Source organism: Physella acuta, unplaced genomic scaffold (assembly GCF_028476545.2).
Source record: "Physella acuta isolate Inbredline_101_S28 unplaced genomic scaffold, ASM2847654v3 ptg000738l, whole genome shotgun sequence".
Classification (NCBI taxonomy): Eukaryota; Metazoa; Mollusca; class Gastropoda; family Physidae; genus Physella; species Physella acuta.
In genome coordinates, this window is record NW_026732256.1 from 132,981 (window position 1) to 145,976 (window position 12,996).

Sequence of the window (12,996 nt, forward strand, 5' to 3'; positions counted from 1 at the left end):
TATTTTTACAACGTGTGCATGTGTATAAAACACCCTTTCGAATATTACGATCCATTGGGCAGGTGAAGTATAGTTGATCTGTTTCAGTCACCTCGGCAAAAAATATATAGTGCGGTCAGCATTATTCCCATGCGCCTTTACTTTCCCTAACGCGATTCAGGTATCCACCAGAGCTGGATGGACTCAGAGCAGTAGCGTACGCAGGGGGGGGGGGGGGGAGCAGGGGGAGCGGCCGCTCCCCCTCGGCCATTTTCAGCAAAGTGGCGCCTTTTTGGAAACTTTTTAAACTCACAGTTTTAAACAATGATATTTGTTAAAAAAATATTTTTGGTCGGCACATCTATGTAAATCACAAGATTTCTTTTCATGCAACAATTAAGCATTATTGTACTAGTCTAGTAGTGTCTAGGTTTACAACACGTATTAACAGCTGCATCAGTTTGCCATTCTAAAAAGAACCATTACGATGCATTGCAATGTTTAAAAAACCTCTACGGGTAGTATCACTTGGCAAGAGGGGTGTTAAGTTTAAGGCAACTGTATAATGTATTTGCTTACGAATAATTGAATTAGAAAATGTTATACATAAAACCACACATAATTACTTTATATATACAGTTTGAATCGTGTGATTAATTTTTTTAAAAATTACAATACAGAAACAAATACAACTGATGTGACACCTCTATTTAAATTTACTTATGAGCAAACTGCGTAGTGGTGGGGACATTTTGACAAGATCAACAACGTCATCACGATGAAGTAGTAGTATTCTTACAGTTTGGGCGATAGTGATTACGATTACAAATTATATGAAACAGTTACAACCCCCCTCCCCCATGGACGCCACTGTAAAAAAATATTTAAATCTATTTCTGTTAAATATATTTGTGTAATATATATGTATGTTTAGAACAGTCATCTAAAAACTGATGCTATGTCCACTCTAAGTTGGTTAACTCCCCCCCCCACCCCCCACACCTCACCACCACAATTGTGTAGAGCGACATTAATGTCACACCTAGGTATACACTGGGTTGGATAATTGACCTAAAGTGACCGGACACTGGTGAATGAAGTTGAACCCACCCCCCCCCCAACCCACCCCGAACTGATCTGTTAAGTACATGTAGAAAAATGCGTAATGATGTACCAAAGTACGATGCCGCCAGAAAATTAGCTTTCTAAACGTAAAACTCTGTGAATATTGTTTTTGCAATTACCAGTAAAAAGGCGTGTGATCAATACAGTGATCGAACCCATAGCTATCACTATGTTAAAAAATGATCTTTAAAGAACACAAAGAAGCAGTAGTTAATTAAAAATACATGATCTAATCTAAAAGCCCGACGTTTAGTTAAATGTGGGCTGTTATTCCTGTTTTTCTATTATATCGAAGAGCGTGGTTTTATACCAACTCTGATTTTAAAAACTTTTATTATGCTGTAATACTTTAGCATTCATGATGACGATATATTAAATTCTGATTATAAACAAAAACATTTTGTAAAAACGAATAGTGTTAAACAATTTGATTGCATTCTAAAGTAATTAATTATTTATTTTGACATTTATAATTAAATGTGCAGATATATACATTTTTATATTAAGAGAGTGATTATTTCCCCAATTTCACTTGTCTTAAATAATTTCCCAGGAATTATTATGTAAGAAATTTGTTTACAAGAATTACAAAACAGATTGTATTACGTTCATTGTTTTTGGTTGTAGTGTGTGTAGATTTTGTGTGTGTTTAGATTGATACGATTTTTATTTTGTCGGCCTACATTGTGTGTTTTTTCTTATTTCTTCAGAGTGCTACTTTCAATTTATTTTACATCATAGCGAAGTAATGACAAACAGCTAGTAATTATATATATATATATATATATATATATATATATATATATATATATATATATATATATATATATATATATAATACACATAGATAGAACGGTTTAAAAATTCGGCGCCTTTTTTTGCTCTTTTCGCTCCCCCTACAACGAAAACCTGGATACGCCTCTGACTCAGAGACATCCTATAAACTTGAGTCCAAGATTCAAACTTTAGAATTCTGCATCAGCAGTCGAACGCGCTTCCATAGGACCATGTCACTAATTGTTTGAAAAAGTTAACAGTTTAATGTGCTGATCGAAAATACACCTGAATGATGTTTTGTTTTCAATTTTTTAAGTTGTTTCTACTATGGATATACACGTCAACATTTTATATTTAAAAAAAAATTAAATGTACAATCATTGACTAGAACTAGATTAATTTTTTCTCCTAAGATGCATTACAACTATATGTAATGTGTTGCCCTCCCCATCCCCGGTAATGTTGACTTCAGGCAAATAAAGTATATAACTTTGATAAGCTATTCAGCTAACTGAAAATAGAAGACTTTCCGATTATAATGTTTTACCTTTTGTTCTGGTCACGCCCCTAGCATAGTGCCAACCGCCAATCCCCCCTCCCCTCTCACACCGTTGAGACGCCACTGACTATAGTAAAATATTTTATACAGCAGACAACAATATTGAACCTTCGTTCACGTAGAAAGTTTCATTCCAGTTGAAATAAAAAATGTTGGCTATAGAACATAATGAAGAGGAATGTTTTAACTAAGCTTATTGAAATCTGTCTGTAAGAATATATACACCTGAAGTAATCTATGCATATGTTTTCAGTAGGTACTTTTTATTTTTCAGGAGAAAAAGTAAAAATCTTATGATATGTTAAGTCAATGTTTTTAAACCTTTATTTATTTAGACGAATTTCTGTAATTAATACTATATTAATCAAAGCTTGAGCTAAAGAGTTTTTAGAAATTACGAGTTAAATATGTTTAACTTTTAGCTTTTGTAAAATATTCATTTAATGAAAAATGCTCATTATCAAACAAGAGCATTAAAGTATAGTATGTTTACTGTGCTCTTCAGCTGTCCAGAGATACTTAGTGATTGCCATAATATCAGCTATGAACAAGGAAGTACATTTTTAGCGCAATTTCCATACTGGCAATTGCGTTTAATAACGCGTCATTTCTGGATGGATGGATGGATGTGTGGATGTGTGTCCGCAGCCTTTAAGTCGTATCTCCTCCTCAACGAAGCAATATCGAGGACTAGTTCCGAAAGCAAATATGTTAAGCAAGTTCCAATGATGAACATAGGCCAAAAAAATTCCCGGAGTTTCTTCCTGGATGTCCCGGAAAAGCCAAAAAACCTCGAACAAGTGCAGTTTTTGCTCCATATCTCGACAACCAGACCACTTAGCGACTTGAAACATTTACCAATCGATTCCTGCCATAATTTAGACCAATATTGCCAAAGAAAGTCTGTGAATTCTAAAAAATTAATTAAGGAAATTGCGCTTAAATTGTCACTAGACGTTTTATTAATTTATTTTGTTTGATCGTGCAATAGTGAGTGAAGTGGCTGAATATTCAGTTTTCAAAGTTTTAATATGTTTAAAAGTAAAGACGGAGTGACCTATTTACGAAACATTAAAAAAATATGACGACTCTTGTAACGTGACGAGATTAACGTTAGGTTAAAAAAAATGAAAAATATTTTCAGATTTAGAAAGCATAATATGCTCTCAGGCGTCTGTAATGACTGCACATATTTTACACAAATTATACCGCATACATGCGCGCACATACATACACACACACTTAGTCACACGCAGGGTAATCTCTACACTTAATCAATTCAAGTTTAAAATTCCTCTTTCTACATTGTGCTATTATTTAAGACATCGATGATTAAGAAATGAAATTTAAAAACTTGTTTGACATGAGGTCAAAGAATCCAATTAAAAAGCACTATCAGGTTTAAACATTTTGTTTCATTTTTATCAAAAATTTACAAACTTCCGTAACATTTAAATTTTCATTCGCAGTTTTTAATTTTTAAAAGATTAACATGACTCACTAATTGTTTCTGAGTTTCTTTCATTCATCTATGTATAAGCTATTCTGTTGAGAATAGAAGGTGCTAATGAAAAATAAGTACATTTAAAAATCAATAAAAACGTTCTTATTATTTTATTTGTAAAGTTATAAATGCATTTAAATCGTTATTTCATTATGTTCTACATAAACTAAGACGACTAAAGCATATTAATTCTATTTCACCAGCCCCAAGAACAGTATGAATCAAAAGTGTTCTTTCATTTTTGTTTTAGCCACTGATAACAGGGAATATATAATAAACGATAACACAAAATGTGATGGCATACCGTGGTGAAATATAGCAGTTATAACGGTGCTTTTATTTTCAAGATGAAGTTGATTGAGAATAAACGTAATAAAATATTCATCCCCAGCTTTGCACCAGTTGTAAAGACGTCGTCAATTCTCACATAGGGATCGTAAGTGCTAAAGAAATATTAAAAAATAACAACCAAAATATTTTAAAATGTCGACAGAACATTTAGCTTTTTCGTGTATTGTAGTTGCACAAAATTTGAAATCGACATTTTAACAAATCTCAACAGAAGAGCTTAGTTTTGCAATTTTGTTTCTGTATTTCTGTCGGGTGTCTGCTTGCCTGTGAGTTCGATACTGTTTCAATTATTATTTATGTTGATTCAATTTCACATACGAGAATTATATCCAATTTGTAGCTTTGTATCAACTTTTGAGCGCTTTCTGATAGCCGGAGGGGGTTCTTACTCCATTTCTAAAAATGAATCATTTTTTTTTTCATAAAGCACTAGTTTTTCTTTTTATAATAAACACATTGTTTTTGGTCATTAGGGTCATCCATAAATGACGTCACGCTTTTTTGGACGATTGTTACCTCCCCCCTCCCCTCAGTCACACGTCGGCACAAAAAAACAGACCCCCCCCCTAAAATGACGTTACACCTCAGCCTACAACCTCCCTCAAAAATGCAGTTGAATGTTTTTTTAAACATCGATATGTTTCTAAAATCTTGTCTGAACTCTGTCAAAATTGAGTATTTTAATTAATTCCTATTACAATTTATTAAAACAGTTTTCTAAAACGCGAAATAACGTCTAAAATTCGTTTTCTAACATTGCTTTTTTATAATGCAAAAGTGTGACGTCGCACCATCTGAAACCCCCACCCCCCTCATCACAGACCGTCACAAAATTACGCCCCCCCCCCTCCCCCCTACGAGTGTGACCTCATTTATGGACGACCCCATTTGGATCGCAGTTCTTATTTTTATGTGATTCTATTCTATTTTTAGAAAATGCATTAAAAAGGTTTTAATGACAAGTTTTTATGTAATGCACTCAAAGGGAGAAAATAAATCATTAGTAAAGTTACCTATTAGATAATAAAGAGGCCTTCGCTTTTGTTTATAGTTATTTAAATTGTAGGAGAAGGTGGGACTAAAAGTTACACGAACAAGTAGACACAAGTGGCCTGCGCCAATATTTTGATCACTTAACTAAAATTCAAAACTATTTTTAAGACCCTTAAATGAAAGCAAACATTTAATGGTAAAATGAAGCGACTCGTACATTTTATTCTTCATCAACTTCAAATTCGAATTTTCAAAGTGGGTTTTATAATAGATTGACGATAGAAGCATGTGGTTGTATATAAAACGTTTATTGGGTCTAACTACATGATGGTACCACACGGAGAGAGGAAGGAAGTACAATGCACAAGGGACATCACTCAAGATAACAATATAAATATAATACTAATACAGAAGAGTGAGTTCCCTTGACCTCACAATTATCTCAATCTATTACATCCCTTTACCCTTAGAACACAATAACACATCTTTCAATAGAACAATTGATAGTATCCTAAAATCACCAACTATATTGTAACATGAACATTATGGTAGATTACATCCTTACAAACAATGCACAATATGTTACAACATAATTAAAATACAAAACAATAATGTCAAAGTCCTCTTGACCTTTAAAATCATAGGTCTAACTTATTTGGGACTTTGATTGTCCTGCTTGACCTTCTCAGTGGCTTTTGATTTGGTGACTCAAGATTCTGACCATCTGGATTCTCTATCTCAGGAGGTCTAGGATTTAAATCATTAACTCCAGAATTTACATTTTCTGACTCCAGACAACTTGGTTCACTCATATCAACAGAACTTGGTTGTGGAACAAACTGAGTTGGTGTGAACTGTTCAGATTTGGTGGGATTGACAGATTCACACTTATTATCTGCACAACTTATTTTTAACTGGTCTGCATGTCTACGGACAATAAGTCCATCATTTGTTTTTACTTTATAAGATACAGGTCCTGTACATTGAACAATTTGACCTGGTATCCATTTTTCCTTTCTCCCATAATTTCTTAGATACACATTATCATTAACTGCAAATTCTCTTTCAATGGATGATTTGTCATGATTTACTTTTTGTGTATGTTGATGTTGGGAAACAGACCTTTGAACAGTTGGATGTAGTAGGTCAAGATGAGTTTTAATTTTCCTACCACATAGCAATTCACATGGTGCAACATCTGTTGTTATATGAGGCGTTGTGCGGTACTTGTCTAATAACCTGTTTACTCTTTCATTGTCACATTTAGCTTCTTCTGTTTGATGTTACCCTTTTAGTTTCTGTAAGTGCTAATGATGTTAGCAAAGTTGTTTGATGATCACATTCCTTCTTACTAATGTATTCTCTTTAAAACATTTGAAATTGCCATATCACCATAATCATTTATTAAGTTACAAATACTTTGTTTAGGCAACTCTGACTTATAATGGACTGCATCTTCTCCATCTTTTATATTATCTTCACAAAGGGTTTTAATTTCTTATTTTATATGGCCTTAAGTCATCATTCACAGACTCTTCAGGCCAACTATTCTTACAGTACTCATATACTTTTATTAAGCACTCATCTTTTTGTGTTTCTCTTTTAATATCATTCACATTTATATTGGAGTTATCCATGATAGTGAAGAGAACAAATACATCTTCTGGTACATAGCTCAGGCTCTGGTTTTTTAAAGGTAATCTACTAAGACTATCTGCACTATTCTCAGATCCAGGTTTGTATTTCAATTCATAATTGTATGCAGTTAGTGTGATAGCCCATCTTTGAATTCTTGGAGAGGCATACTCAGGTAGGGTTTTGTTTTCTCCAAATAAACCTAGCAATGGTTTATGATCTGTAAAGATGGTGAACTTCCTACCAAACAGAAACTTATGAAATTTCTTAACACCAAAAATGATGCCTAAGCCTTCCCTATCTAACTGAGAATAATTTTTCTCAGCCTGGTTCAAAGATCTACTGGCAAAAGCAATGGGTCTGTCACCCTTCTCATCCATGTGGGACAAGACTGCTCCTACACCATCTGGTGAAGCATCACATGTTAATATAAGTCTTTTCCCTGGGTCATAGTGAGTTAGTAAGGTGTCAGAAGACAAAGCCTCTTTTGCTGTATTAAAAGCAGTATCTTGTTGTTTACCCCAGTGCCAAGTTGCATTTTTCTGTAGCAGCTTGTACAGTGGTGATAGTTTACCAGACAGATTTCCTATGAACTTTGCATAGTAATTTATTAAGCCCAAAAAAGCTCTTAGTTGTTGGGTATTTTCAGGTTTGGGTGCTTCTTTAATGGCTTTTGTTTTCTCAGGTTGAGGTCTGATGCCTTGCTTGCTTAATATATAACCAAGAAAACTAATTTCTGTCGACATGAATTGACATTTATCTTTGTTTATCTTTAAACCTTTTTCACCAACAATTTTCAATACTTTATCAAGTGTTTTAAGATGTTCAGTGTCATTCTTACCAGTTATGTACACATTGTCAAAGTACACACAAACATTTGGAATGTCCTTAAAAATACTGTCCATGACAGCTTGGAAAATTCCAGGGCTAGATGATATGCCAAAACATAGTCTTTCATATTGGTAGAGTCCTTTATGTGTGTTTATTGTCGTATAGACTTTTGAATCTGGATGCAGTTCTAGTTGAGTGTAAGCATGACTAAAGTCTAATTCAGTGAATTTGTCTCCTCCTGCCAAATTCAAAGAAATTTCCTCAATGTTAGGTATAGGGTACCTATTTAGCTCTATTTGCTTATTCAGTGTAGTTTTATAATCTCCACAAATTCTTATAGAACCATCCTTCTTTAACACTGGCACAATGGGCGACGCCCAATCGGAATAGTCTACCTTCTTTATGATGCCATTAGATTCCAATCTACTTAGCTCATTTTCAATTTTATTCCTCATTGCATAAGGTGGAACTCTAGCTTTGCAGTATCTTGGATTTGTGTCTTTAATGCTTAACTTCACTGTTCTATCATTTAGTAATCCAGAGTTACCAAAAACACATTTATTTTCAGATATAACTCTATCTAGTGAAGTAAGACTAGATTCTTTTACATTCTTCAATGAACAAATACTCTCCCAATTTAACTTAAGATCACTTAACCAGTTCCTACCTAGTAATGGTGGTCCATTTCCTTCAACCACAAGAAGAGGAAGTTTAACACTTTGACCATTATAACTTACATGAACCATACACTCTCCTATTACCGGAACATTGTCACCAGTGTATGTTGTTAGACACTTGTGACATGGCTGTAGATACACTGATCCTCCTGTGACAGCGTCAAAATCTTTCTTTGTTATGACTGTTAGAGATGCTCCAGAGTCAAGTTGGAAGCTGATGCTCTTACCGTTGATATAAACTGGTACATTGATGGGAGCATGACTTATTGATTTCACAGAGAATAGGTTGAAATCCGGCTGCGAATCAGTTTGAGCATTTTCACAGGTAGAGTGGTTCATTGGTTGGGTTAGGTAGTCTTGGTGAGAGTTAACATAGTGATGCCTTTGGTTGCGGTACTGTCTTGACTGGCTAGATTTAGCAACAGACGAAGACTTTGCAAAGCAGGCCTTGGCAATGTGACCTTGCTTACTGCACTTATAACAAGTTGCAGACTTGAACTTGCACCGATGAGATGCATGGGGACCTTTGCATCGATGACATTTTTGATAATTATTACTAGATTTAGATCTAGGATTTGAACGAGCAGGCTGTTTAGCATAAGTTGGAATGCTCTGATGGGGTTGATGTTTATTGACTAACCTGCTGTTTACTGCATGGATCTCTGAAGGTGCTAAAGATCTCGCTGCATCAGATGACTGCTGGAATGAAATTGCAAGTTGTATTGCTTTTTCTAATGTTAGATCTGACTCGAGCAGCAACTTTCTTTGAATATCAGGGCTGTTTACACCTGTCACAAACTTTTCACATAATCTGTCAGACAGCGTGTCTCCAAATTCACAAAATTCACTTAAATGACGTAAAGCAGCAACATATTCTGATATTGACTCGTTTGGTTGACGAGTCCTACTGTCAAATCTAGCTCGACATAGAAACTTTGATGGTACAGGCGCATGGTGGTCTGTTAGAAATTTGCTCAGCTCGTTAAAGCTCTTGGTAGTTAGACTAGCTGGTGCGCATAAGTCTTTTAGTAGCCTAAATTGTTGAGGCCCTATGACTGTTAACAAAATAGCTCTCTTTTTGGCTTCTATCGTCACGTTGTTTGCTTCAAGGTAAAAGCTTAACCTATCTAGGTAATCCTGAATGATTTCATCATTCGAATCAAATTGTTTTATTTGGCCATACAGCGCCATTATTCTAGAAATAATTAGCCAATAAGCTCTAGCAAACCTCTTTTTTGCGTAAGTAGGTGCTCTTTCTAGTAGATTTTCATCCTCGTCGCTAGATATAATAGATTGACGATAGAAGCATGTGGTTGTATATAAAACGTTTATTGGGTCTAACTACATGATGGTACCACACGGAGAGAGGAAGGAAGTACAATGCACAAGGGACATCACTCAAGATAACAATATAAATATAATACTAATACAGAAGAGTGAGTTCCCTTGACCTCACAATTATCTCAATCTATTACAGGTTTTGAATTTTTAAAATTTTGATTAGAAAGCATATATTTTATGAAAATATTTTTTATAATGTTGTCCTGTATGCAGCCTTACCGATTGGTTACATACCAGCAACATTCTTTTTCTTAAGTCACCTTTTAATTAAATTTATGAAAAAGAATCAGTCAAAAGTTGCTATGGGACAAGTTCATACACTGAATGAGGTAAGAAGTCACATTGTGATGCTAGGCAACATGTTTTTTTTTTAATCCGTCCAGTAGCTTGTGATCTCTAAAACTAGGTAATCTACCCCTAATTAGTTCGTGAAGTGAAAATAGTTTATCCTCAACGGCCCCCTAATCAAGCGATCGCTTGAATTTTTTAATGTTGTTATCTCCACTTTAATCAAATAGTATAGTACTTTTTTAATATTAAATTTTAAAGAATAATTAGCAATGTGATAGGATTAAATTTCGATATTATTGCAATGCCATCGAAGAACTACCGCTATGCTAAATTTCAGCTCAATCGGACAATAAGAAGTGGGTTAATTTAATATTTTCAGAATTAGCAGAGCTACACAAAGTTCTTACGCATACTGAGCGAACTAAATAAAACCCTTCAAAAAAGAATAATAGAAATCGATTGCATGTTTAGGAATATCATTGGTGATAAAATTATTAAAACAAACAAACCTTTTATCATTAGCACAATAAAGACCAAAGTTTTAGAGTTAGAGATAAGTGCAGTGAGATAGATTAAGAATTACACAACGGAGACAGAAGCCCTTAACATGTAAACAGCTTTTATTGTTAACCGGCCAGACGGAAGTGACGAGAGACACAAGTAAGGGACATCACTCAAGATAACAATATAAATATAATACCAATACAATTATCTCAATCTATTACATCCCTTTACCCTTAGAACACAATAACACATCTCTCAATAGAACAATTGATAGTATCCTAAAATCACCAATTATATTGTAACATGAACACTATGGTAGATTACATCCTTACAAACAATGCACAATATGCTACAACATAATCAAAATACAAAACAATAATGTCAAAGTCCTTTTGACCTTTAGAATCATAGGTCTAACTTATTTGGGACTTTGATTGTCCTGTTTGACCTTCTCAGTGGCTTCTGATTTGGTGACTCAAGATTCTGACCATCTGGATTCTCTATCTCAGGAGGTCTAGGATTTAAATCATTAACTCCAGAATTTACATTTTCTGACTCCAGACAACTTGGTTCACTCATATCAACAGAACTTGGTTGTGAAACAACTGAGTTGGTGTGAACTGTTCAGATTTGGTGGGATTGACAGATTCACACTTATTATCTGCACAAGTTATTTTTAACTTTATAAGACACAGGTCCTGTACCTTGAACAATTTGACCTGGTATCCATTTTTCCTTTCTCCCATAGTTTCTTAGATACACATTATCATTAACTGCAAATTTTCTTTCAATGAATGTTTGTCATGATTTAATGGAACTATTTTTGAATTGGCATCTGAAAGTATTATGCTGTTATTCAGATCCTTGACTGACATAGATTTCTTTGATTGATCAATTTCCTCAGGTAATCTGATAGTGCTTTTTGGTAACCAAAAATACTGTTTATGAGTAATATTCTGGACCATATCACTTTGCAACTGTGATCCAGTATTTGAAGTGGGTGTATTAAATGGCAAAAATCTTTTTTTTTTTTTCTTTTGATGTTACCCTTTTATTTTCTTTTAGTTTCTGTAAGTGCTAATGATGTTAGCAAAGTTGTTTGATGATCACATTCCTTCTTACTAATGTATTTTCTTTAAAACATTTGAAATTGCCATATCACCATAATCATTTATGAAGTTACAAATACTTTGTTTAGGTAGCTCTGACTGATAATGGACTGTATCTTCTCCATCTTTTATATTATCTTCACAAAGGTTTTTATTTCTTATTTAATATGGCCTTAAGTCATCATTCACAGACTCTTCAGGCCAACCATTCTTACCAGTTATGTACACATTGTCAAAGTACACACAAACATTTGGAATATCCTTAAAAATACTGTCCATGACAGCTTGGAAAATTCCAGGGCTAGATGATATGCCAAAACATAGTCTTTCATATTGGTAGAGTCCTTTATGTGTGTTTATTGTCGTATAGACTTTTGAATCTGGATGCAGTTCTAGTTGAGTGTAAGCATGACTAAAGTCTAATTCAGTGAATTTGTCTCCTCCTGCCAAATTCAAAGAAATTTCCTCAATGTTAGGTATAGGGTACCTATTTAGCTCTATTTGCTTATTCAGTGTAGTTTTGTAGTCTCCACAAATTCTTATAGAACCATCCTTCTTTAACACTGGCACAATGGGTGTCGCCCAATCGGAATAGTCTACCTTCTTTATGATGCCATTAGATTCCAATCTACTTAGCTCATTTTCAATTTTATTCCTCATTACATAAGGTGGAACTCTAGCTTTGCAGTATCTTGGATTTGTATCTTTAATGCTTAACTTCACTGTTCTATCATTTAGTAATCCAGAGTTACCAAAAACACATTTATTTTCAGATATAACTTTATCTAGTGAAGTAAGACTAGATTCTTTTACATTCTTCAATGAACAAATACTCTCCCAATTTAACTTAAGATCACTTAACCAGTTCCTACCTAGTAATGGCGGTCCATTTCCTTCAACCACAAGAAGAGGAAGTTTAACACTTTGACCATTATAACTTACATGAACCATACACTCTCCTATTACCGGAACATTGTCACCAGTGTATGTTGTTAGACACTTGTGACATGGCTGTAGAGGCACTGATCCTCCAGTGATAGCGTCAAAATCTTTCTTTGTTATGACTGTTAGAGATGCTCCAGTGTCAAGTTGGAAGCTGATGCTCTTACCGTTGATATTAACTTGTACATTGATGGGAGCATGACTTATTGATTTAACAGAGAACAGGCTGAAATCCGGTTGCGAATCAGTTTGAGCATTTTTACAGGTAGAGTGGTTCATTGGTTGGGTTAGGTAGTCTTGGTGAGAGTTAACATAGTGCTGCTTTTGGTTGCGGTACTGTCTTGACTGGCTAGATTTAGCAACAGACGAAGACTTTGC